General features: G+C 40.1%; 1 protein-coding gene across 3 annotated transcripts in view; it reads right to left on the reverse strand.

The window, feature by feature from the left end:
* The window catches only part of PTPN13 (protein tyrosine phosphatase non-receptor type 13), a 124,024-nt gene extending 109,095 nt beyond the window's left edge, over positions 1-14,929 (reverse strand). For all 3 annotated transcript variants that reach the window (XM_065633373.1, XM_065633372.1, XM_065633374.1), the window contains exons 1-2: positions 14,849-14,929; positions 14,555-14,663 (exon numbers count right to left, since the gene is read on the reverse strand). The gene's annotated coding sequence lies outside the window, so the exon portion shown is untranslated. The remainder of the gene's footprint in view (positions 1-14,554; positions 14,664-14,848) is intronic.
* Positions 14,930-26,633: the final 11,704 nt, after the last annotated feature.

Consider the following 26,633-nt stretch of genomic DNA (forward strand, 5'->3'; position numbering starts at 1 on the left):
CCTAAAGATACCTATCAGCTGAAAGAGTCGACACAAAACAAAGTTTTTTGTTCACGGATATCTGCTTTTTAAATGAGCTCTTTACAGAAGCCAAAACCTTCCCGAGCAGCTTATACCACCTAGTTTAAACCCTTCAATTACGAGGCTTTAGCTCCAGATTAATTAGCAGAAAAAGCTACTCGAAGACTTGGAATGCCTATGGTTAGGAAATCACCATCTTGCTCCAAAATATGAGTTGACACAGCACATATGGCTTTGTACCAACATTAAATAAGTTAATCAGAACCTGATCGGTTAACTAGAGTCCTTCAGCCTGTCACACTGCTCACTGCACTCCATAAAAATATATAATTATACACTGCATGATTCAGTATGCTGTTTACAACTTAACAATTGTTAAATTGACTATACCGCCCCTTGAACAAATTTCTAACACACACCCAATTTATGATTCATCTTAAATTCAGAGGCTACACATAATTTATCCAGTCCTACAGCCATGATATTCTCCATGTCTTAACTGCCCTGAGAGGTGACGTGACTATTAGTCCTTTTCCTTTTAGATGGGAAAATATGCTATTTCTCTTTCACAAGAGATTTATCTACCTGTTATTGCTGCCTGGCTTCAAATCCTTACCAGCTGTCTCTGACCCAAGAAATGGCATTGGATTTGGAGTGTAAAAAGGACCCTCACCACAAATAACATAAGCTTCAGAATCATTTGATAGCAATGTGAAAAAGCTGCAAGGGTGATTTATAGAACCCTTAACTAGAGCTTCCACACAAAACAAACTGCTTGATCTATAGTAAAGATAGAGAGTAAAGACACAGAGATATCTCACAATTTAACAGATTTGATTTAGCTTCACACACTAGAATGGACAAAGACTCCATCTGATCATTATCTGCGCTCGTAATATTTTGGTACTTGGAGAGATTACAGGACTGAACAAGCTACAGAAGATGGCACTGCCAAAAAAACAGGAAAAACAAGATAGCACCTCCTCCCATGACACAACGCCAAGCCTGCTGTCACCAAAAAACAAGAGTCCAGGGAAGTTTTGCTTTGTCTGGATGATAAATACATTCATGTTAGTAGAGTTACAGGACAAAGAGCCATATTACACCCTTGGCTGAGTAACAAGGACAAACTAGCAGAAACTTTTCCTCTGCGGTCCTAGAAATTGTTAGAGGAAAGCGAGTCACAGCATCATCTTTCTTTTCTTGTGAGAACATTCCTATGAACAATAACAGAGAGCTAGTCAGACTGAGGACACAGGCAGATAATGCCCATGTACAAATTATACTGGCTGTATTGGAATAGAACCAAGCAGAAGGTTGTATCGACCTCTGAACCCACTGCCCTGCTGAAGGGTTAAGTGAAAGGAGAATAGAAGGATCACATAACAGCATCTGAATCTTTTATTGATGCAGCTGGACCACAGGGAGTTAGACCAGTTAAAGAATGTGTCAAATTTGCCACCTTCTCCACCAACTTGGTAATTCCATGTACAGCAGCTTAACCCCCTAACTCTTATTCCATAGAGACCCACGAAAACACCAACTAGAACCACCAAAAATAAACAGAAACACCAAACCAAGGCAAAAAAGAATTTCATTCCTCCAAGACATACAAGCTCAAGTGTTATACGACAGGGTCTGTATACAACATACAAACTTCCATCCCTTCCATGCGTGGCTAGAACTTTTACCACAATCCAAATTTTCTTTCAGTCCTCAACATAGTATTTCAATTTTAGTCTTGCAAACTTAAAAAATGGGTATGTTATGAAAAATATTACATGCAATTTCAGTATAAAAGTGGCACAAACTTCTAATATAAAGTGGTACCTTTAGGAACAAATTTTGAAATTCTTTGCGAGAAAAAAGATGAGCTGAAGTCTTCAATTCCTATTTCCATCTTTCATTGCTGAATAAACACTTTGGAAAAGAAGTGAAAGAGATTTTTCACTGGTACAGCATGTAAAAAATTCATAAAAGTAATTCTTTAAAAAAGCACTTGGGCAGCAGATCTGAAACACATTTCAAAACTTTAGCATGTTTTACCAATAGTGAATTTCCAATTTTAATATATGTTGTCTCACTACTATGCACTCCCTATAAACTTTGCTTACAAAATACTGAATTTGCATGAGAGTTTATCAAACGGGACCAGTTGCATCAGTTTCCCTCAAGCTGCACAAACTTATCTGAGAAATAGCAGTATTAGATAATCAGTGAGAAGCATCAAGGGTTTTCCACTTGGAGAAATACCCAATTTGATATTAATGAAAGGAGGCGAGGAGGAAAAAAAAAAAAAAAGAGAGAAAAAAAAATCACAAGGAGGGAGGGAACAAAATTTTACAATCTTGAGATTTAAATCTCTAAGACAGGAGAATGTAGTATCTTCTCAGTCTGAAGTAGGAATGATAACCCATAGATTCCTCATTGTGCAGAAGCCAGACCAAGACTCAGACAGCAGAGAGAGAAGGACAGAAAATAAGCGTGCTTGCACGAAAGTGTGCACATACTGTTTTAGCCAAGGAAGAAACGTCGAACTTACAAAGTAGCAGTTGGAGGTATCAGAAACTTTCACATTTAAAAAAAATAAAAATACCCAAAACATCATTATAGATGCCAAGTCTTGCTGGCAAACCTAAGGCGCCCCACAGACCATCCCTAATCAACTACAGAAGAAAAATATTTTTTCTTCAAATAACTGTTTTGAATATTTTTGTGATTTGGTTTATGCTACTGGCCATTTTTCATCCACTTACCTAGAAGCTGAACATTACCCCAGTCATTTAGGGGGAATAAATGCAGTATTGTTTAATGTCTACATCAGTGACATAGACAGTGGGATCGAGTGTACTCTCAGCAAGGTTGTGGATGACACCAAGCTGAGTGGTGCAGTTGACATGCTTGAGGGACGGGATGCCAACCACAGAGGGATCTGGACAAGCTCGAGAAGTGGGCCCATGTCAACCACATGAGGTTCAACAAGGCCAAGTGCAAGGTCAGGCACATGGGTGGGGGCAACCCCAGTATCAATCCAGGCTGGGGGATTGAAGGGGTTGAGAGCGGCCCTGTGGAGAAGGACTTGGGGGTACTGGGGGATGAAAGACTGGACATGAGCTGGCAATGTGCATTTGCAGCCCAGAAGGCAAACCCCATTCTGGGCTGCATCAAAAGGATCATGGCCAGCAGGTTGAGGTGATTCTGACCCTCTGCTCCACTCTGGTGAGACACCACCTGGAGTTCCACGTCCAGCTCTGGAGCCCTCAGTACAGGAAAGACATGGACCTGTTGGAGAGGGGCCAGAGGAGGCCACAAAAACAATCAGAGGGCTGGAACAGCTCTGCTGTGAGGACAGGCTGAGAGAGTTCAGGGTGTTCAGCCTGGAGAAGAGAAGGCTCCAGGGAGACCTTATTGCAGCCTTTCAGTACTTAAAGGGGCTTATAAGAAACATGGGGAGAGACTTTTTAGCAAGGTCTGTAGTGATAGGACAAGGGGTGATGGGTTTAAACTAACAGAGGGTATATTCAGGCTGGACACGAGGAAGAAATTTTCTACAATGAGGGTGGCGAGACACTGGCCCAGGTTTCCCAGAGAGGCGGTGGATGCCCCATCCCTGGAGACATCCCAGGCCAGGCTGGACAGGGCTCTGAGTAACCTGATCTGGTTGAAGATGTCCCTGCTCATGGCAGGGGGATTGGACTACATGAGCTTTGAAGGCTCCTTCCACCCCAAACTAGTCTACGATTCTGTGATTTTAAAAGGTGTAGATTTACAGATTAAAATTTTGAGTTTTGGCAGAAAAATTAACTGAAGAGCGCTGGCACTAACCTAGGCTTGGCCTTTCATCATGCTGATGAGCAACCTCTCAAATTTTTCACTGATCTTCTTCCACAATAACCAGGCTTCTGTAAAAGTAGGAAACCCAAACTTTCCCTACTCAGAAGTCACAATTTACAGCTGTTCTATATCAAAGAGCCTACAGTTCACTAATTGGAGCTTTTGTCACACAGAAAAATCTTAGCTCCACACCATAAGAAAAAAAATTCTCTGAAAACAGTTGAAAGACAGTACACCGTGAGGTTCCAGAACTATCATAAAAAGCAACCGTTTTTATTAGATGTATATTACTTCTTGGCAAAAAAGTCATATTGTTTTTGTTTGGTTTGTTTGGGGTTTTCGTTTGGATTTGGTTGTTTTTTTTTTTAAATTGGCTTTTATAGCCTATCATTGAAAAATAGATCATAAGCCTTGAAATGCACATTGTCTACATAAAAAGTAAACATATAAATTATTGAAGTCTAGACAGGCAATATTTTCTCTTCTACTTCTCCAAAACCACTGAAGAGGGAAGCAGAACAAACAGATTTTGCATCATCATCAGACTTCCCAAGCTGCAGTTCATATTACGGTGAAAAGTTAAATTCTGTGATCTTCAGTTCTTTAATATTCTCAAAGCAAAGGCCATGGGTGGGACAGATTCAATGAGAATTAATGCATATATCAAAGAGTTCAGTTAAAGTCAAGCACAAAAATATTTTCTACAGTATTGCAAACTATATTCTGCACTGTGCAAGCACCAGGGAAATTTCCACATACCACATTAAATGCAACCTGCTGATTCTATTCTGCTCTTTAATACCCAGTACAGAAAGACACAAATTCCATCAGTGTCTGACAATATCTCAAAACTAAAGGGTTTGCGTTGAAAAATACTCTTTTTGACTTTTCTATGCTTATTTCAGCATCAGAGGCCAAAGAGCACACACGGCAAAACAGACACTAGTACCAACAGAGAACAAGAATCTGATATTGAGGCAAGCAAGAACAACAAGAATGCCTTTCATGATTGCAGAATGCTCTTCAGTTCTTAAGTAACATGTTTTTCAGCTGTAAAATAAAACTACATCTCCACAAGTTGGTTTGGTTTTGTTTTGGTTTTTTGTGCTTTTCATGTGATACCGTTTAAATGTGCAACTACTTATAGAACCTACTTTATTATTTCATCTAGTAGTATATTTTCACTTTCCTCTTTAAGAACAACTAATACTGCAACAGAAACTTTGTGACATCACCAAGGTGTTCCTGTCTTTTTGTCCTCTCTTCTTGAGCAACTATTTTCACTCTAGAGTTGTATGCGTGACAATCATCTCCCTTGATTACTTGACTGTCCATCATTTAATCCCTCCATAAGGGGTCTGAAGAAACGGGAATAAGGATTCCATGGCAGAAGGTATGAAAAAACAAGTGAGGAACTGCAGCTTGAACCAGACAGCTCAACATCTCAAGCTAGGTGGAAACTTCTCCTATCTTTCAGGTACAGCAATGCCTCTAATCTGATGGAAGTGCCACCAACATGCTCCTGTAGCACAGAATTTCATGGACAGCATGGCAGCTCCTGGTGTTTGGATTCCTTCGATTCCTAGGGTTCTTCTCAGGACAGCAAGACAGCCCACAAGGACACACAAGCTTCAAAGGCAAATCATTGAAGACTTCTTATAAGGTTTTCAGTTTGGTTTTTTTTGTTTTTTTTTTTTTTTTAAGAAAAAAAAAAAGGTTAAGGAAGTTTTTGGTTTGGAGGAGCCTCCTATTTCCTTTGATGTCTAGAAGCCCAAGCAACATTCAATACAAGAATTGCTACACTGTGCTACACTGGATCAGACCGTCCCTCCTATCACCCTTCACTGGCAATCACCAGTTCATTGAGCTCCTCAGCTCAAGGTTCAATCTGCACAGCAAAGTCTGTCACTAATGTCTCTGTTCTGGTAATTTGTCTAATCCCTTTCTGGACACATTTACACTTTTACTCCACATGATGTTCTAGTTCAGTCATACAGCTGTAATTAAGCAGCTTGCAAAGACTATTTTATTTTGTTTGCTGTGAGGACAGTAACTTATCTTCTCAAAGCTCACTAGAGAAGAACATGTTAAGGGTCTCGAAGGATCCCACAGTCACCTTTTACCAGCCACTCCGCAATAAACGTTTGCAGGCACCAAAAATAACACAAAATCTTTTCTTCCACCAACCTTTGCTGTGTGCACCACCACCACAGCAACTGACAAATCAAAACCATCTTCCAGCAAAGGAAATATTTTCTATTGTGAAGACAATGCATGCAAATAAAATTACAAAATTATAATAAAAACCTTTTTAGGGTTTTCCTTTGTATTTTATAACAAAACAACAAAACGTAGGCTTAAGCTTTTCTTTCTTTACACAGTGTATTCCTCAGATTCGTAGAGGATAGAACAGTAGCAGGAAGCAAGGAAAGAGGGAGAAAACTCTCCTTGCTGCAACTGTGTGCCATCAGATTTAAGCAAACACTAGTGCTAATATGATAAAATGATGGTATGAAAAACCACTGAAAACAAACAAGAAAAAAACAGTTATTTTTTACAACATATCACGCTCTCCTGAAACACCAGTGTCTTGCAACAATCATGTGAGCACACACATTGTAATTTGCTATAGAGGAGTTTTGCAAAGCTGTTTCAGTAATTCGGTTCCACTCGTTGGCCCATGCTCTCAAAGCTCCAGGCTGATCTGGCTGCTCCACACATGTGATAACCCAACTGCAAAGCCACTCAATAAATGAGTCTATATAGCTGACGAAACAAACTTTCATCACTGCCAGCTTCATAATCAGATAATCTCTAAAGTCTTTATTAAGGTCATTCAAGGGATTGCAATGACAGGGCACACAGAAAAATTAAAGCTGTTAAAAATTTAAGGTTCTTGGGAATTAACTTGTTTTGCTAAGCATGTATGTTCACCAGATAAATGGCATCACAAGAAACCTCTTTCAGGAAACAGAGGTCTAATGTTTTAGGGTTTCCTCAAAAAGCTACAGTGTCTATTGCTTGCAATTCTCAGTAAACAGATCATTATACCAGACTTCTCAGTCAAACTTCTGATTTTTTGGAGTTTGAACAACCTTACAACTAAAAAGGGAAAAGAACCAACAGTTCTTTAAAAAAAAAAAGAGAGAGAGAGAAGGAAACAAACCAACCAACCAACCACAGCACACACTAGATAATGATTAACCCTTGAAGGCCTTAAACACGACCACTAAGCTGGGAGACCCAAAAGTGCTTGCAGTTCCGAATGTCTGAATTCTCATCCCAACCTTTAACAGGGAGAAACCTCAGCTCACAGAAGCCTCCACCACCAGCACATGAGGTGACAGGGACCTTCTGGTAAGGCCCATAAACCTGGACTAGAGAGAACTGAAGGTATCACAGCACACCATGAATGAGGTCACACTTCGTAAGTGTGCCTCCCACTTTGTTTCCCCACCTTGCTTTTTTAAACTGGGTGCACTGCCAAAAAATACTGGTTTTCTAACACTGTTTTCACAACCTAGGCCTTCTATATCAAGGTCTTCCACGTGCCGTACAGGTATATTCTAGGTAGCTTGTTAAATAATTTCTTCCTTTTTCAGATATAAGCCATTCAAACTTTCACAACCGTTATTTCTATCAGAGAACACTTTATTCTTAATCTAGAGACATACAGTTATATACTGCATTGTCTATTGTAATGTTATATATCAATAAGGATGTCAACTGTGTTTGCACTCCACTTGCATCCCACTCAAATTTCCAGTGAAGTGAGCAGAGAGATTCTCAGTCATCTTCAGGGTGTATCAGTTCAGATGCCTAACATTAGCATGCACAAAGTTACTTCTTATGGAGAAATATCATTAAAATCTTAATTTTCCCTAGATAGCAGCAACATTTTTTTAATATTTCAGTGGATTAATTAGACGTGATATCATTTTTCGCTGCTACTGCGTGTACAGATTTCTCACGTTAATCAATGAACTGACTTTTTCTGCAGGCGTTTCTGAAGCTATCCTTCAAATCATTAAAAGAAGTTCCCTCAAGTGCAGGGCACGGGTCTAAGGAACAGAGAAAAGATGACTGAAGATATCCAAGAACTCAAAAAGACAGCCTATAAAGGCTGGACAAGATCTCTTTCCTCCTAAGAACCTGAGATGATAAATCCTTTACTGAAAAGTGCAAAGGGAGCTTATTGACAAATAAATCTCTAATACATACATATAGGCAGTATTCTCTCATTTCCTAGAAGTCAAACTCATGAAAAAGTCTAATTTTGAGACTTACTAAAGATGAAAGCAAACTGGCTTCAGAACAACAAATCTCAATCATTGAAAAACAGTTAAAGCGTCCTAAGGCACTTGAAAGAAATAACCGTAACAAAACCTCTGAAAGAGAAAACAGTATTTCTCACCTGTTGAAACAACCATTCAAGGAAGTTACATATATTTGCTTGCCTGGGATTCAAACTTCCAGTTATTTCATTGAAGGCAAATACACCTTTGCACTGACTTGGGAAAAATGAGCTATTGTTTCACTGATCATAATCCTCAGCACTAGGATCTTCCACTTACGGATTTTACAGTAAAGATACTAAAAGGCAAAAATGGCCAGTCCCTTTCCCTTCTCTAGATTTTCTCTTTGCTGAAACACTAAATTATACCAAGAGAGAAATGGGTAAAATCAGTAATAATATATTATTGCACTTGTTGAATTGTGACAAGAGAAGAATCAGCAGCATTTTTTACACTACTGATACTCTGATGAGCAAACTACGTAGAAAATTGATACACTGCTTAACTATCTACATATGACATGGATAAAAACCTAAACACTCAGTTTTTTCATGCCTGTATTACTTAAGGCAATACGCCAATCCAAAAATTTCATCATTTAAACCAGGCATGACTTTGCTAGGAAGCGCAACTATTTCTAACAGTTTAAGTTTCAAGCTTTAATTTAGCCCCCTCTTTAGTCCATTTAATCTTTTAAAATTGCAACATATAGAAGCGGCCAGCAGAAAAATTCAACAGCCCCATCAAGAAAGCTGGAACACACTTAACACCAAATAAAATTGCTTGTAAGTTTGAAATGTTGTAGTTATGATTTCAACAGCAACATCCTAGAGGGTCTCTGAAAACCCACTGTGCAGCAGATGCCGCTTTAGGAGTCAAGTCCCATCACCTTTCCCCGATGGCCCTAAGAAAGCCATGGAACCTCCAGAGTCACAGGTTTATTGGATTTTTTTAATGCCCTTGAAGCCACTCACGTCTGTATGAAAACTTGAAAATACAGTAGCCAATCTACACATACTATTGAAATGCTAAAGCGATGAATATTTAAAAGGGAAAAATCCTCGTCTGTGACGTAAAATTAATCACTGAGAACCAATACCCCTGCACAAAGAAGGAGCTGAAAATGAGAGCGTCTATAACCCTTGAGATAATGAGATAAGCCATGTTCTGTCTGTACTCAGTAATAACTTAAAAAGCCTTCGCACTCAGATCCTTGGGGTTTTTTTTCCTGTAACGGGTTTTGAGGGCCTGCCTACTACCCATGTACAACATCAGCTACTCCATGAATAAAAATAAAGGCAGACTAAAAAATGGACATAGACTCAGAGAAGCTTACACATCCAAGCATGCAACTTTACTGTAAATATTATTTACATTAACAAGTCTTTATGCCTTTCCATGTTGACTCTGAAATAGCATCGAAGTCAACAGAGAACATAACAATTCCTATGATACCTTAGCATAACTATGGTATTGCAATGAACTAGTATAATTAGTTTTATACAGCACACAGCGACGGTGCTAAGATTCCAATGTACAAGGACATCCTGGAACTTATGGGGAAGACAACTGTCATCTGGCTGTTACAGAACATCAGCTGCACCTACATAAGACCTCATCGATATATAGATGTGGCCAAAACAGCTTTTACAGCTGTTATGATACTGAATACAAAACACAGGAGAACCTGGAATTTCCACTGAGTTATCCAGTAAGAGTCTCACATTCATTATGATGAAAAGTACATTCTACCTTCAAAACATGAGAAATTTGTATGATCTAACAGCTTCCCCGCCCTCAACGAATTATAGAGTAACAAACAAAACTGGATTTCATTGGAAGGTCTGATGGGAAACAACCTGTGTTTAAGTTCTCTTACTTGGGAAAGAGAGTCAAACAGGAGTGTTTGCTATTAAATTCTGCATCAATTTCAAGAGTACAGCACAAATATAAATCACCTGCAACAGCATCATTCGAGAAGTCACCCAAGTAGCTTTCAGCTAAAGATTTTTTTTTCTAAATAAACCAGGCTTCAGATATGCCACTTCTCAGGTACCTCTCTGCACGTGTGCCTGAAACTAAGTACCTACACTACATACAAATACTCAAAGATATCAACACCATATGGAGACCATCTTCAGATTCACTTTCAAAAAGTCCAGGAAGCTCTATAGGATGTTCCCTCCCATATCTCTCCCACAGATACAAGTAAATTGTCTTGGTAAAGAACATTTTCAAGAAACAAAAAAATTCTTTATCCAGAGGTGGGAGAAGACCCTCCTCCTCCTCCTCAGAAAACCATGTCCTTCCTCTGACAAAACAGAAGCATACAAAAAATTGAAAGTCTTTTCATCTCAGAGTCTACTGAAAAAAGTGATAGGTGTTTTTTGACAGCATTGGATTCATTAACGAAGAGGTTTGTGTTCAGTTCTGAACTTCATCACTTAAATTTTCATTGTTTTTAGGTCAGTTCATTCTTCTAGCTACGAAATGGGAGATAAAGCTTCCTTCTCTTTTCCAAGTGCCCCATCTCATCTAATTTAACAACAGACTGTTGGAAGCAGGAACAATCAGCTGACACAATACCTAGGCCTAAATCTGACATTATCCCATCATCTATAAATCCTTGACAACACTCAAGATCCTGCAAAACTACAGTATTCCCTACAAATACCAACAATCAAAAATCAGCAGTTTTAATACTAGGTCTCCTTTGATTCTCAACGTACTAAGTCCAGACATTTCCGTGGCATATTAAATTTACCCATAAAAGATAAAGAACAACAGATGAAACCCTAAGAACAAAGCCTTCTCACCTCTGTTATTCTTTCTACAGAGTTTCATAAGCTAACTGGAGTAGATCTCTCTCCTGGCAATTGGATTTCAAATTCACAAGGCATATCATTGTCCCAAGGCAGCCTACTCAATTAACTGCTTTTTATGAAAGCATTTTAATAGATAATGATGCACAAAGAATACGCTTAGTTGCTCACCACGTATTTAACTGGCACAGGAGAAAGAGAAGCCTGGACAAAATAAAAATGGCACCAAAGAGTCGTCTTGTGCCCTTCCCATCTGTAAATGCCAGCTTCCTTCTCTGCACTTGAGGAGGAGGTGGGGCTGGGAAACACTTCTTTCAGAAGTTCCACCCTTCTTTACAGATGCACAGATTTCATTAATAGTTAACTGGCGACATACAACATTAACTTACTTTGGTATTCATAGCTTTCTGTCCACGCTTGTCCCATGGTAAGCGACAGCTAAGGTCAACTGCTTGCAAATATTTTCTGCATTGTGACACACTACCCCAAGACTTGCTTTTCAGCCTCCTTGTCTCACTAACTAGCTCATTTTCAAACAGTAAAATTCCAGACAGCCTTTCTGTAAGCCAAGAAAAAAAAAAAAAAGGGTAACTAACAGAGCATTGGGCTGAAAACCAACACTCCCCCTCAAATGATCAAAATGCACCAGCCAGACCAATACTTACATGGCTCCCAGGTTTAACAGACTCCTGGGTTTTGAGTTTTACCAATATCATCAACTGACTAAAGGTTCTAGGCTTGTCAAGTGGGTGAACTGGAAAGTTCTTCAAAAGAAAATCATTTCTCTTAAAGAGCTGACCTTGGTTTTGTTCAAGTTAATAAGTCCTGACCAGTGCTCTGGGACAACCACCAGAGAGAGACTCTTGAATACAAGGTCTCCTTAACTGTGAAGGACTTGGAACAAGAGAGTGCTTATGTTAACCAGGTCCTCTGGGCCATATTGTCATGTATTTCAACATATAAATATTTGAAGCCATTTAATGCACAGCAGTATTCAGATACTTCAGTGATAAAGAGCAGCTTTGTCCAACTGACTGGCACTTCAACAATAAGCTCCATTTAATAGTCTGACCAGTCCCATTTTATCTATCTAATTACTTACCTCTCTTGCAGGAATAGCACACTATTAAGGTTTGCTGATTAAGATTTGAAGGCACTTTGAAGATTTATTGTACTATACAACTGCTAATTATTATTGTTCATACCTGCATTTGGTTAGGAAAAAAATAGCTGTATGCCAAATAATTTCTGCTCCACATGTAAGAGTGAAAATATTTGCTTTGCTGTGCTCTTTAAAAAGTAAACAGATAGAAGACCGCACTTTAACTTGCAGTCCTTCACTGTGATACTTAATCCCTATTTACAAGAACTGCACAGCTGAAAAATCCCACCATAGAGGAAAAAAAAAAAAAAAGCAAAGAAACATAAACACAATACCTTCCTTCCCACTGGAACAGGCACAGGCAACATGTGTGCCTCCGTAACTTCCCACCTGCAGGAATGCAATCTCCTCCCTTTCCTGGCTTCTTTACTATCTCCCCTCAGGACATCCAAACCAACAATACTATGCACAACTTATCGGTTCAAGATAACCAGTTACAGTGGTTATTTACCACTCACCCATATCACAGCCCATTTTTACTTTCAAAGGCCTGTGAAGCTGTGAATAGACTACTGAATCCTATCCTCTTCATACACCCTGTTATCCTGGTGAAAATATGGGCTGTGCACTCCCGTAACATTCAGGCCATCCTTCTCCCACAGATATTTCCTTGTTTCATGTATGCTCTTCGATCCACTCAAGTGCCCTCCAGCCTGTGGCTCTCATCGCCTCCAACTCCTCTCAACAATAGTCTCGGAATGAAGAGATTATTTTTTAATTAAATAACAACACCCTGTGATATAGACTGTCTCCTTGTACATTCGATAACTTTTAAAGCCAAATCCTACTAGGTAATCCGTATATTCAAAAGTATTTACTTTATCTTTAACTAAAAAAATAAAATTACACCCCGAACAGGAGAAATCAAAAAGTATCAACACAAACCCCATCATCTACAGAAGGTTCATTTTTTTACCATGCAACAGCAAAGGGAAAAAAAAAAGACAAATTATGGAAGAAATACATGTTATGTTCTTTTCCAGTCACCAGACAAAACTGTAAGGTTAAAAATGAGTCATAAAATACCTTAAAAAGCTAGATTCTAGGTTTTTCTAAGTCTTGCTGTCATGCTATTCTTTCCTTAAATTATTGCTCACATTTAAAAACTGTCTATGGAAAGACATGCTTGTTGGCAGATTAAAAAGACATTCCAGATGTAATACAAATGCCCACGTGAAAGCTGAACAGATAGGTACATTTGATAGCCCTAGGAGTGGTAGCGAATTCTGTTGTAACTGCACTACGAAAAGATTCTAAGATCAGATTTACTCTTTCCTCATCAGTATTTCTTGCACAAGAACCAAACTATTTAAATTGTTTTCCTATTTGTATATTTATCCTGGTTGATTTTAATTCTGAAGTGTTTTTAAAACATATCTCTGGTCATCTGAAGACAGACTTGCAGAGTATCAATATGTGATTTAAACGCACAACACAGTCCTGCTTGGAGTCATTATTTCAAATATTAAACATCATCACTTCACTGGTCTGAGCCCAAACGAACGACCTGGGAGCCAAGACACCTTGGAACATAGGTATTTGATGACAGCTTTCGCGTGTGAGGTTCAGCCCCCAGGAGAAAGTCTGTGTGTTCTGACCCAGTTTCACTGCGCAGGTTCACAAAACACGTTCTCTTCCCACTGAGAAGGCTTCACCAACTGATCACGATTACTGCCCCAGCTAGTTCCACATGTAACGACTTTCAGACTCCCTTCTCCCAAACTCACACCTTAATAAGATGGTTTGACACAGATTACCGGCAACCAACCTTACAGTTTTCATGTCCTGCATTTACTTTCCTGATTTACTTCTACAAAACCAAACCGGTTCCCAGATCTTTCCCCAATAAACAGGAGGGGTACAGAGCAGCTCCTGGCGGTTCCCTATGAAGTCACTGCCTTTGTTGTTTTAAACATGCAATTTAAAGAGAATGACACAATCTAGAATATGAGGGAGATTATCCTGCGGCTTGCGGAGGTGTCGATTGCCGGGAGATAAAAAGCCAATGAAACCTACGCTATTTCTCATCGCCGGCCAATAGATCTATCCTTCATTTCTGTTCCTCCAAAAACGTTAATAAAACAAAGAGTTAAGAAGTTCGGGGGGTTGCTTTGTTTGGGTAAACAAAAAACGAGCCTTTCTCGGCCGGCAAACGCAACCCCCGCCGCGAGTACCGCTGTGACCGGGAGCCCAGTTCATCCCCGGGGTGACCGGGGCCGCAGAACCGCCATCCTCCACCGTGCTCCCCGTACCCCCCTTTCCCTCCTGCCGCTCCCCGCGGCCCGGGCCGCCACCCCACGGTCGCGCTCCCGGCGCTTCGCCCGGCCCGGACGCCTCCGCCGGGCCCCGAACCCGCGGTCGCCCGCTCCCTCCTCACCCCGGCGTGCAGGAACGAGCGGCCCGGGGAGCCGCGGACCTACCGGCCGGTCTCACAGACGCCGTCCGCGCATGCAGGGCGGTGATGGAGCCCAGCAGTCCGACGCTTCGCCCTCCCCCGCAGCGGCGCTAGCGTAAGGTTGTGGCCGGTGCCTGCAAGGGAGCGCGGGGAGGGAGTCAGAACGGAGCAGCATCGCCTCCCACGCCAGCCCCGGAGCCCCTCTCTCACACGGCGCACAGAGGGCGGGAGCGCCGGCGCTCCCCGCCCCGCGGCTCCTTCCCTCCCTCCGCAGTCAGCTGCCCCCCTCACGACCCGGCTGGCGGGTGCGGGTACCCACCGCGGCCGCCCGGCCCCGCCGGCCCGGCCCTCCCGCTGGCCGCTGCGCCCCACGCCGCTCCTCCGGCCGCTGCCCCCTCAGGGCCGCCAGCAGCTCTGGGAGGCGGCCGCGCAGCCGCCCTCCGCCCCCGACGGCCGCTCCCTCCCTCACGCCCCCGAGGCGGCGGGGAAGCTGCTGACACAGGCCCGGCCCCGCCCGCTCCCTCAGCCCCTTCCCGCCCTCAGCGCCCGGCCGGGGAGCTCCAAGGTAACTTGAGAGAATTGGTTCTCCTGCGGGTAAACTACTGTTTACAGCAACCTGGTCTTGGTTGTGAAGGCCTTTTTTTTTTTCTTTTTCTTTTTTTTTTTCAGGGATGCTCTCACTTCTGGCTGCTTCCAGCCCTTGGTGCTTAAGCCGGCAGTCTTGGTGCTGTGTGACAGGAGTGGTGTGTCCTTTTGTGCTGTCGCCCATCCCTGAGGGGATGGTGACGCCTGGAGGGAGGCCATCCATGAGCAGATGTTTAATTTCCCATCATCATCCAAACCGTTCCTAAATTGTTGGGGGGAAAAAACCCAAAACAAACAAACAAAACAAACAAACCAACCAAAACAAAACGAAAAAGAAAACAAATAAGAAGAAGAGAAAAAAAAGTATACAGCAAACTTAGAGAAACAAAAGCCTGAATGGCAAAGTTTTTCAAATATGGCCAAATGTTTTTAGCCTGTCAGATAGATTGTGGTGAGGTAAAGGTCTACTTGGCTAGGTGAACAGTTTTTTTTAAAAATCAGGGGGCTTTTTCCAATTGCGCAGTGGGGCTGGAGCATCCCTGGTTTCTGCACCACCAGCTCTGTGGAGACAGACTGTGCAAGGAAATAGAAGTTTGAGTTGGAAAGAATATTGTCACGACAGATGTGGCCCCAAATTCAGGCTATGAGAAAATGAAATTTTCAGAGTGATAGTCTAGAAGGATCATTTTTATTTAAAAAAAACCCCAAACCAATACATTTTTGTGGAAACAATTGCTTTAGAACAAATAAAAAATTTTTGGCTGTAACTGTTTCAAAACTAAATACCAATTCCTTTGTACTAACTAATGTACTAAGGACCCAACTTGAAAGTGAGTCTGCCGTAAGCAGTAGTAGTGTCAGTGACTTTGTGTAAGTCATAACAAAAATGAATAGTAGAACTGATTAACATTTTAAGAGGCTACAGTAATCTGAGATGTTGTTACTTCTGCAATTTAAATATTATTTTCTTGTAATACAAGTTCCTTAAGTTGATAACTATCTACTTACATTTTAAGGCAAACTGAATACATTGGTATCCACATTTCCAAGAAGAAAGGAGCTTGTTTTGGTCTCTGTACATTCGTATGTTCCACGGCAACGGCTCACCTCCTCTTTCTACAGGTTAGTGTCTTACTGAAATAAGAAATTTTTTAATGGATGTTGATGATCTGTGGTAGATTTTATCCTAAAACTCTGTTTCCATGCCTCAGGTCACTTTCTAGTTGCTATCACCCATGTTACTATATATTCTGTTGCTTTTACTGTATTTGAAGAAAAAACTCTTTATAGGAGTATGGTTTTTTGCAAACATACATTATCGATTCCAGTAAACAAGTAAAACAGAATGAGTTAAAAGCCAGCCTACATAACAACGCAATATTGTCTTCTTGTACTAGAATATGCCACTGAATATAAAAGTCTCCTCCCCAGAAAGTCACCTCTCTTAAAAGACTGCAAATTTGTTGTAATTTACTCTAAACAGGATTTAGTTCCTTGTTCTTCATTCTGCTAATGAGCATCTGTTTGGGACAGCATTTTCCTTAGCCTTGTAAATGTATGTGAATGCCTTAACCACTATCTCATTAAGCTATTTTTTTTTAATTAAACATCTTCAACAAGGAAACTTGGAGCTTAGGATCAATGAAAAGTATAATTTCCATCTTCACCTACTGTGCATTTTACAGGAATGCAAATACATGGGAAACATTGCCATAACGTTAGCAACTTCTTACATCACTGACTAAAAGAAAGACATCACACATTGTGCACAAAGACTGACGCCTTGGACTGTCTCCACTGTAAAAGAATGGAATGGCTTTTGTCAGTGTGGTACTTCTGCCATTTGTCATGGATGCAACATACATTTTATGAAAAAGACTGATGTGCCACTACTTAAGTTAATAGATTCCTAAGTGCGAATTTTCCTTAGCTGTTCAGAGCAAGTTTCCATGCTAAACAGACTTAGAAACTTTAATTTTTTCTCTGCAGAGAGTGTCTGGCAAATAAATAAACTAAAATTACTGCACCATCAAAATCTTACATCATTTACTCATAGCTTTTGCTTAGTGTAGTGCAATTTTGTTTAGGGGAGAAAAAAAAAGGCCAAATCACATTATCTGCTGTTCTTGTTGAAACTTCCTTAGAAAGCAAGAGTGCCTCTATCTGTGTCTGAGCTGGGGGATTCAAGAGCACCTCTAAGCTCCTGGTTTGAGGTGTGTGTCTGGCCACACCTTGACTGCATATTAGGACAAAACTTGCACATAAACCAGAAGCTTCCCTTAGTATCATGCCTGTGGGTAACTGAGGAGTCAAAAATTGTGTGGCATGCTGCAGTGTACATTTAAAGATCAGTTTAGAAGAAGACCACATCTAACTATTCACACTTTGCAACTAAGATAAACCATTAAAAAAACTCAAACCAAAACACACCTCTCTCCAAAAAACAAACAAACAACCAACAACAACAAAATCAAACAAACAAACAAAACTACAAACACCCAAACAACAACAAAACCCAACATAACTGCATCTTAGGGCAATTCACATACAAGTTCTTGGCCCACAAAGCACCTTCTTTTTAAGTTATACTGTATTAGGGTATTAGATGTCCTTATATTATCTAAAAGATCCCAAGGAAATGACATGAGTTGCTCAGAAAGAAGCAGCAAAGAGCAATAGCTGCCATGAAGATTAAGTCTCTGAGAAAGATTAAGACTTAGTACAATGACTGTCTGGGATTTTCAAAAGCGACAATTAATTTTGGGTGTCTCCCAGTTTTGATGCCCAAACAGGGACCTTATTTTTAAAAAGTACATAATAAGTGGTGTCTGAAGTTTGGCATCTTGATTTGCAAATCTCTTTAGAAATATTAGCTGGTTTATGTTCTTTGGCTAAATGACAATGAAGGGACAGGGAGAACACTGCCCACAAACATTTGATGAGGCTAAATGCCAGTGAGAAGAAGTATTTTTGGTCCCCCATCTGCAATGAAATCCATCTGGTAGGGTAATGCCTGTGAGGTTTCAAGCGTACTTGCTGTCCCTATATGGGTACAGTTGCAGAAAAGAGGCCTGAAACATATCTAGAAGTATAGTTAGATATATACCATGTAAGAAAAAAAAAATGAGATTTTACTAGGAAAAATCTTTCTTACACTAAGACTTAGGGTCCTTAAGGATAATCTTCCAGAAAATCTAATTTACAGAAGCTAATTAGCTTCAGATACTTAAAACCAGACTGGCTGAAATAGTAGTAAATATACAGTAGAGAACAATCTTGCCCAGACAGTAACTACTTGTTCAAACAGGTCCTTTCTGCATTCGACTTTGGAGTCTATCTTAATGAAGGTTTTGTTTGGAGTATTACAGTCAAGAGTTAAATCAGAACAGCGGAAGAGACACATTAAAATGTATAGTGAGAGCAGGAGAAAAGGAGTTGTTTTTATTTGAGATTTGAAATGAGATGAAGGGTCACAGAGGCTGAGAAATACACAAAGGCTGTCCCAGACTACAGCCTGTTTTGAAGAAACGTCTCTCACATCAACAGTAGCGAGCTTGTGTGTAGAGACAGAGCAAAGTCTAGACAAGTTGGAGGGGGGAGGAGAGAGAGACTTTTTTCCAAAATTGTACTGTTTCTATAATTCCATAATTGATGACTCTCAGCTGACCAAATTTTAAAAGCCAGGCAGGCAATTTATATTCTGAATATTCCTTTGTTGTAGCTCCCTGACATCTAAAAGCATTGTGTTTATCTTCAACGGATTCATTGTCCTACTGCTGCAACGCAACTGAGCATCATCCTGTGTGCAAGTGCTAGGATGACTTTTGTTCAACACAGTAAGAGCTTCCAATTTCCCTTAAACAGAGAAGGCTCTGACTTGTACAAATTACAGCTTTGGATTTTGCAGTGACCTTCAGTACTCACATGTCAACAAGAAAGCCTGCTTATCTATTGGCAAATTCTGTTATCTGGGGGTCATCCTTATTTCTGTTTTTAATATCATTCAATGGAAATTGCACAACGACAGTTTCAGTAAACGAATGTCTGCAGGCAAATAATCTAATACATAGATCCAGCATTTACAGCTTGTGCACTATTCTGTCACACTTTCAAACAGAGCTGTTGAAATTCCTGGGGCTATTCACCTAAATTTCTCTGCTTAATCAAATCTAACTTTTTTAAGATGATAGAAATGACTGGAAACTCATTTTTTTAATACTAATCCCTAAGGATTGCAGAGTTTTGTTGTTTTTAAATAGCGAATATGCGCACATTCAGCTGCATGATATTAAACCTAACCAGAAGGAATGGGAACTGAATATATTAATTGTAGTACCTTTCATCAGAAGGTAGCATAAACAGTAAAAGAAATACAAACCGAGTTAACATAACCAAACTTTTTTCCTGAAACTTTTTTACCACTGATTATTTTGTTGACATCTAAGAGATTTTTTTTTTGCAGTTTCTGTCATTGATAACATTCACTGAGGGACACTGGTTATAGCAACAGTGTAACAAACTCTGGTCCTGGAAATCGTGCTTAGTATTTTCTTTATGGTTTTTATATTCCCAGTGCCATCTTTTCAAGATCAAAACCTGGGTCATTGCATTTTCTTGTAGCAGCAAAGCATAAACATAAAGAGATGACTGACATTATAGGTGATGAAATATCTCAGTAAAGATTAAAACATCCATGGATGAAGACATAATGACAAGAGACACTGATGCAAACATGCCTGTCAAATCATTAAATGCTTTGAAACAACCAGCAAGAAAAAGCTGAAGATAGATTCCAGGCAGAGTGAGAGAATCACAGAATTAAAAAAGTAGAATCCCTGTAAAAACTACTGGAAGAACTATCAAAGAGTCAAAAGAAAACAAAAGTAAGAAAATGCATCTAATGCCTTAGAAATATTGTACTGCCTTTTATGATGCCAAAGTTCCATACTCACCAAAATCTCTTATATCTGTCTGTGAATCTCCTAAGGGTATAATTATCCACCAGATTAAATCCACAGTCATTACACTGAGATATGTGGAATTACTCTAGCTTTACATTGATGTTATGGGGACAATTATTGTTTCTTCTACTTATTCTATAAACTACCACCATTTACAATTCTACTTGGATTTGCCAGAAAAAGCTGTGAATTAATTTGGCCAAAAAGCCACTTTGTTCCTAAGAAATGCCTCTCTACTGTTAATGTAAGAATAAGGATTATTTTAATGTACTTTTTAAAGTTGTACAGAACTAAGCTTTTAAAAAGCTATGTGCTGGGATATCTGATTATAGTTTTTTACCTAATCGAACAAAAGTGATTTTGTCAAACTAAAGGGACTGAGTTCCACCCCAGAATTTACCACCTTTCCACAGAGTTATGCCCACTGAAGTAGGTTACTTTTAATTTTATTGGGATCACTCTATGTGCTGATGCATTTGTGCAGGCATTTTTTCAGCACGTTCCCTGGATTTCTTAATTGCTTACTATCACCCAGCAGTTTTGCTCTCACAGGTTTTAAATTGGATGTCTTTTAAAAAGAGTGTCTTCCTTTTGAAGAACTCCTCACACAGGGTAAGTGGCAAGCCTCTGTTTTGGTAAATTGTATCTTCACCAATACATATGCCAGTCACGCTAGCAGACTTCTGTTAAGAATTCCATGTGAACATCTACGAAGTTTCACATTTACTTTGGTGATTAAAATAATTATATTTTTTTACTTCAAACTTTTGTGGGCACTTCTTTCCTACTTCTACTTAGCTTTGTCACATTGCTTAACGTTTTACTGATTTGTTAACTGGAAATTATTTTTGAAGGATGAAGCAGAGGGAGCAGTATGTTGGACAGTCTCTTTTTTATGTTGCTGTTGTACTATATATTTCCACAACTGGAAATCTTAACAGAATTTATAACAGTCATTAGCTCCAAAGAGAAAATTCTTTAGTATCCTCTGGCCATAAATTACTTTTAGGACAAGCAGAGACGGAAAAGAGTTTGCGATAGAAACACACCCTTGGAAAAGTTTCTCGCTTCTAAAAGCCAGGTCATTGTTTAATCCCTGTAAAGGGAACACTTGGCAATTTGGGTCAAGTGTTAATGAAGTGCTTCATTTTCAATTCTGGCTTTATAATCCCAATTATACGTTTTCATGTGTCATTCTATGTCTGGTAATATTTTGACATCTGTAACTCCTGCCTCTTGAAGCTTTCAAACCAAGTTGCTATACTGATATGCTAAATCTCACAACATATATGGTAAGGTAATATTATTCACATTTCAAAGAAGGAAAATACTGAAGCGTGACCTGGCATACTCAGGGTTATGCAGGAAACTAGGTGCAAAATACTGCAAGTTTTAACTTCCAGTCCCACACTCTTCCTACAGAACAGCTGGTAGTCCAGAAGGAATCAGTCTCTGGAAGGTTTTCTTATGGCTACACATAGCAATAGTTATGCATCTATTTTCACTTCAATACCTTTCATAATATGTCCTGTACTATTCTGAATTTAAAACAAGCCCTTTTCTCCCTGCAACTGCAGAGATTGTTAGGTAGAAGACTATCTTATTTAAATTTCAAAGGGCTTCTTTGTAGAATACATCCTTATGGTGGAACCACTGGTTTAAGCTTTTAAATAAAATCTTTACTCAGCACGTTTAGAAATTATAGGGCATTGCACACAAGGAGCATTTCAGGCTACATTTGCAACAGAATCTAGTATGTACAAGCGGAGTCAGCGTGTAAGAATGTTCTGATCTTTTGAGTAACTTCCATTGTTCTGATGTTGCAAGCCTTTGTCTTGACACTACTTCAACTAGTTTACCTGCACCACCTAAAAATCAAAGAAACTGTCCCTCATTCTCTTTGGCACCTTGTATTTTTAAGAACCCAAGTATAAAATGTACCATGTATACTTCTCACATGACTAATAACAATCCAACTACTTTGCACTCATGGAATGCATCTTACTACGTTAATTACAATCAGTCATCATCCCATGCAACGATGGGTGGATCCATTAATAAGAGAAACAGCAATATAGAGTGGGCTGATGCAACAGCACATGGTGGTACCTTCCTTTTTGTAGCACCATTAAATTTGCAAGCACTTCATACATCCTCTTTCCCCAGTGAATCACAGCAGTCCATGGCATGATATCATCAGTGAAAAGAGACGGAGACCGTACACCAGCAAATCTACTACGTGTACCTGCATCACCCACCTGAGACAGCACATACCGCCTGAGCAAGTAAGGAGAATTCAGGCCTTAGCAGCTCCTTCTCCCCCTTTCCTCCCCACACAAAGACTGCCAATGGAAAGCAAGAGCTGCTGGGGCTGGATACTTAGCTAATGAACTGGATACGCATCGCCAAACTCTGAGCACTCAGCTGGGCCTGAACTGGTTGTGTACTGGGGGCCTATGGAGGCAGATGTGCCGGGGAGAGCTGGGTATAAATCCCGAGACAGGAGAGCAGAGCTGTGTCACTTGGGGACAGAGCGTGGGTTGGTGCGACAGGCTGAGGAGCATGTCAGGGAGCTGTCAGATTCTTATTTGGCATGGAGGCTCGAGGCTCAGTGCTTGTCTGCTGCATTTGCAGCAGCTCTGGAGGCAGGCACATACATGATAGAGTCGCAATGGGAGAGTCTACTATAATAATTCAAATGTCTGCCATGCGTCTGGACAGCACAATCTGTGTCATGACATTTAAACTATGACAAAACAGAGCCACCAGTGAGATATTATTTGTCTTTTGTTAACACTGGTGCAAAGAATAAGCTCATTCTAAACCAACAGCCCTTAAATAAGCTTTATAAAGTGTTTAATTCTCATTTAAGCAGAAAACGTAATATTTCTCTGTTTCTTGTGCGAGGATTTGGTTGTGTTGTCCACATCTCTGTGTAATTTATCCCATTGCATGGAAATAGAAAAAAAAAGTGCCCCAGGGAGGGCGCACTTACCATGAATGCAAAATATGTCAGAGGGGTATATTCAACTTATACAGCATTCCATGACAGCAAATCATAACCATATTACGAGTTAAAGCTGGAGAAAAAAAAAATCTTAAAGGTCATAATTAACGGAGTGTTCTTATTACTTGAATTATACCATTGCACAAGTACAAATAACAGTTGCCTGATTGGGAAACTGCCATTACTTACTCTGGTGGATGCACTCGACCCCCTTCTCCAGCCAAACCAGCAGCAGTTTGGTCCAGGCTCCAGAGGAGGTAAAGGCCTGAGCCGTAGCCAGGCCAAGAACTCCTTCCAGGAGACACATAAGGAAGCAGAACGACACACTGAATGCTGGTGGCTTGTGGACACAGGGAGTCTCGTGCAGACTTTTCCTACTGTATGCAATTTGATTATGAGTCAACCACTTCATTCTATAAATACAACAGCCTGGATGAGCCCACTTTGAGTTCTCCCTGCTAAATAAGTGAGCTATATGGCAATGGTTTTACTAGTCACAGGTCAGTAGATGAGCCCAATTTATGTTTAATATTAATCGTTTAGCTTAAGTAGATGCACACTAAATATAATTAATTATTTAGAGACATAAGGTTGTATGATTTTTTAATATACTCTTTGCTTCACGTTACTTGGTACGCTGGATTTGCTAAAATTTTAATCTGTAAAGTTCTGCTCATATTTACCAAAAGCAACTACTAACTACACTGAACACTTGCAAGATAAGGCCTATTTTGCACTTTGTTGAGAAGAAAGGATTTATTCAGATAAAACAGTACCTGCAAGGTTCTGGACAGTAAACAATGTCTACAGCTGAACAAAACAAAGGCCCACGTGTTATCGGAGAAAAAGATCCAATGAGAAGCAAGAAGATCCCAAAGTGAAATATTGCTATTGGACTGAATCATGGTATGAATGGTCTGTAAAGATACAAAAGTCTATGGTTTCCTATGCTCAGGTTGGACCTCAGTGCAGGTACCCAGCTTGAGCCAGCCCTCCTGCTATTCTAATCCATTAAATTTTTTTTTCCTAAGAATTTTGTCTCCTGAAAGTCTGCTCTGCATACGGTTATCAGGCCTCACCTGAAAGTTTGCCTCTGGAGCTTTAAACATAGACTCCGGAGCGAACAGTTATCAGGGAGGGAATACCTGATAGTTTGCTTTCACGAATGGGTACAAGGCCTACCTTGGAAGTTTGCCTTTGGAGCTTAAAAATAGAGAGTCCGGAGCGAACAGTTATCAGGGAGAGAAGAATCCTGACAGTTTGCACTGTGATGGATACAGGCCTTGCCTGAAAGTTTGCCTCCAGAGCTCCAAGACACAGACTCTGGAGAACGGTTATCAGGGAGGGAAGACACCTGAAAGTTTGCTTCGTGAACGGGTACGGGCACCTGGAAAGAAGGTAGGCAGCATCTGGCTTGGCATATTTCCCCCATGCAGTAAATAATAGAGTGAACCTGCCACCAAACTCTTTTAAGTCACACTTCTCTTTAAGAAACCTAAACATTGTTCTGCAGTAAGCAGAACCCTAAATTACTCCCCTGTGACAGTTACAGAGAAAAATATTGGCTTATGTTTTTCCAAAACATGTTTTCTGACCCTCATGTACCAAAACTCCATAGAGAAGTACCTTGAGAACTTCAAGAACAGCAGACTATTTCTGGTCTTGGGAATGGAGCAGCAGTAGATTTTCTTCTTACTGAATTTTGTGTCTGGTTAAGGAGAAGCTGACCCTCCTCCATCTATAGACTTGCACAGAGATAACCCATTTCTGTAGCAACTCTTGTTTTTCCTGAGTACCTGTATTTTGTTTTTCTACCAGTGGATGCTCTTCTTTTTCCTTCATGCCTCCCCAGCTGTGAACTTTTCATTTAAGTGTTCAGATTGTAGGGACACTCTTTGCCCTTCTCCAGACCATCAGTAGTGAGTGGTCATCTAGAGATCCAGCGTCAGGTATTTTAGAGATCCAGAGCTCTGTACCCATGTAGCAGACAGCAGTTGTCCAGTGACAAATGGTCTGCAGTCAGTAAAAGCAAGGTGTGAATTTGACAGCTCTCCCTCCCAGGCTGAATGGGCACATCCTTCAGTGTAACAGGACTCTATTTAGCCTAGGATGAACTGCAAAAATTCAAGAAACCTGATCTAGACATACTTGTAATTCTGTATTTTCCTGGCAATCTAGAAAATGCTAGTACTTTAAGGGCTTGAGGGAGTCATAATTTTAAAACTCATTGAGTTTCCTGACTTGGAGGCCTCATAAACAGAAACAGAAGCTGGCCAGCTTTCATGCAACCATTAGGAAGAAAATGGAAGAAAAAAACAAGGTAAAAGAAAATGAACAGAGGGTGTCTAGCATCCTGTATTAATCTCTTGTACTGAAAAAAAAAATTCAACAGAATGCACCCAAATGCAGCATAACCAAGTCTATTGCTAACTTACCTGGTTTGTGTGACAGATAAATGAAGGTTAAGATAAGGAACTTTGGCATTTACCGTTGGATCAGATGCTGGCCCAGACTGGCGGATGTATTTGGGGAGAAGTCTCTTTTCTGTTACAGGAAGCTATTCGGCGTCAATTATTTCCTTTACAAGTTTTAAATAGAGCCATTGTCTCCAAGGCTTATCAGGCAGAGACTTAAACAAGCAAACTTAACCATATGTTATACACATGCAGGAAACAATTTAATCAGAATTAACTCATCATTGCTAGATAGCTGTAGGAATACATTAGATATAAAATCACCAGAGGAAAATAACCACATTTTTTAGGCTGTGTAAGACTGGGAGTGAAAGCGTGAATTATGGAAAATTAGTTTATCTGGAGACCACTGAAAATTTGAAGAACTTGTCTTTTCACAGTTTCTGGGGAAATATATTAGTAATTTTAAAAATAGTCTTAAGATCTGTATTTGTTGCTGGCGTAGCTGCTTTATACCAATAGGACACCGTATTTTATGTAAGCAAGCCTGACAGGTTCTTTTATGTGAGATATATACTTTTGTTTTTTTGATTCAGTGCTACCATCATTACATTGTTTTCTTTTTCCTAAAGAGGAGCAGACATGACATTATTCGATTTTAATATGAATCAGCTATCTTCTTTTTGATAGTAGGCTAGTCTGTGTCAGCAATGCTCAGGACATCTACCTTGAGAGCAGAACAAAGTGGGGAAGTGAAGCTACATGAGCTCACATGTTTCTGAAGTATTTAGCTGGATAAGTCATCCCTCTGATTTGTGACTTCTCTGCATGTAAATTGTCAGCTTATTCTTTAAGTGGTCTGATCAGTAGTGTGTGTAAATAAACAAACATGAGCCTGTGGATGGCTTGTATTTGTTCAAAACAAGTATAGTTTGGTTATTGAGTCTTCAGAATTATTCAGGCAGACTGACTGCATAACCAAGTCAGGTGCTGTGGTTGCTCTTCCATAAGTAGACACCATGGAAGACAGCCAAATTTGGGGGCTAAAAGCAGAGGTACCTTGCAATTAACAGAAAACAAGATTCTCTTGCTTGTTGGATCCTAAATTGCAGTTCTGCAAGTATCACTACACATAAA

This window comes from Caloenas nicobarica, chromosome 4 (genome assembly GCF_036013445.1).
Source record: "Caloenas nicobarica isolate bCalNic1 chromosome 4, bCalNic1.hap1, whole genome shotgun sequence".
Classification (NCBI taxonomy): Eukaryota; Metazoa; Chordata; class Aves; order Columbiformes; family Columbidae; genus Caloenas; species Caloenas nicobarica.